The sequence below is a fragment of the Sinocyclocheilus rhinocerous genome, unplaced genomic scaffold (assembly GCF_001515625.1).
Source record: "Sinocyclocheilus rhinocerous isolate Xijiao unplaced genomic scaffold, SAMN03320098_v1.1 scaffold165, whole genome shotgun sequence".
Lineage (NCBI taxonomy): Eukaryota > Metazoa > Chordata > Actinopteri > Cypriniformes > Cyprinidae > Sinocyclocheilus > Sinocyclocheilus rhinocerous.
In genome coordinates this window covers 88948-90376 of record NW_015630990.1, presented here as the reverse complement: position 1 = coordinate 90376, position 1429 = coordinate 88948, and the positions used below count along the sequence as shown (strand labels likewise).

The window sequence follows — 1429 nt, the reverse complement described above, 5'->3', positions numbered from 1 at the left end:
GTCTTTTCTTGGAGTCTGGAGAATCAGGTGGCTGTGGCCGTCGAATGCTCTCAATACTGAATGGTGACATGGAACTGAGAGAGAGAGAGAGAGAGAGAGAGAGATTTTTAATCACCCTGTAGTATAGAGCATTACAATATTATCAACTGACCTTATTCAGCATCCTAAGAAATTAACTGAGACAGCAGCATGTACATAAACTAACTGCTGCCACCATGTGGTAACATGATATAAAACAACAACATTTTGAAGCAGTAGTTAAGACCTGGACTATGTGTTATCCTCACAAAGTGGGTTAAGGTTTTAGTGCTTTTGAAATAAGTAATCAATTTAATGCATATTTACAGAAAAAAACTATTTCAAAAAAAAAAATGGTACTCTTACTGACCACAAACTCTGTCTGTCTCTGTCTGTGTGTGTGTGTGTGTGTGTGCGTGTGTGTACTTGTTTTTGCTACATTGTGGGGACCAAATGTCCCCACAAGGATAGTAATACCTGAAATTTGCCTGCGGTCCCCACGAGGGAAAAAAATAGTAAATTATGTTTATCTGAAAGTGTAATCTATCTATATATATATTTATTTATACAGTATATAGCTATAGTAATTTAGCTAAAGAAATACTATTTATTTAATAGTAAATACTATTTAGAAAAAATACTATTCATACTAAATAATTACAGCTCACAGATGAGAGAAACGAATATATATCTATGTTTTTGAAAGAAGTCTCATATGCTCCCCAGGCTGCAATTTTTTAAATCAAAAATACAGTAAAAAAATGTAAACTGTCATATACTTTTTATTTGAATATTTTTTGAAACGTAATTTATTCGTGATACAAAGCAGAATTTTGAACAGACATTACTTCGGTCTTCAGTGTCACATAAACCTTTGGAAATTATTGTATTATGCTGATTTGGTGCCCAACCATTTCTTATTACTATCAACTTTGAAAAGAGTTGTGTTGCTTTATATTTTTGAGGAAACTGTGATACATTTTTACCAAGTTTCTTTGATGAATAGAAAGTTCAAAAGACTCTACACTGTGACTTTGCTTGCTTAATATAGGAATTTTTTATTTCCAAAAGACCCCAATCTTTTGATAACTTGAGTATATGTGTATACATTTATTTACTGATTGATCGATTTATTTTACTGGCTATTATTGGGATTCTGTGGGGGGAAATTTAAACTGAATATATGGGTTTTAGAAACTATTAACTAATTAATCAAAAATCGGCCCACGTTTAATATCAATACCAGCTAAATCCATTATTAGTAGATCTACAATCTATAAACATCGGTCTCACGCATCTCCTTCACAACACTATTGTCCACAGGCACCAGGTGTGCTCTAGATCCCCTGGTTGGATGATCTTATTTCAAGTTTTCAACGTGATCTCATGATAATTTGTATGTATTTTACGT

At 32.8% G+C, this 1429-nt stretch overlaps 1 protein-coding gene across 2 annotated transcripts in view; it reads right to left on the bottom strand.

The window, feature by feature from the left end:
* LOC107740907 (Krueppel-like factor 12) overlaps positions 1–1429 on the bottom strand; it is a 59730-nt gene that overhangs the window by 2990 nt on the left and 55311 nt on the right. The gene's annotated exons all lie outside the window — the stretch shown is intronic.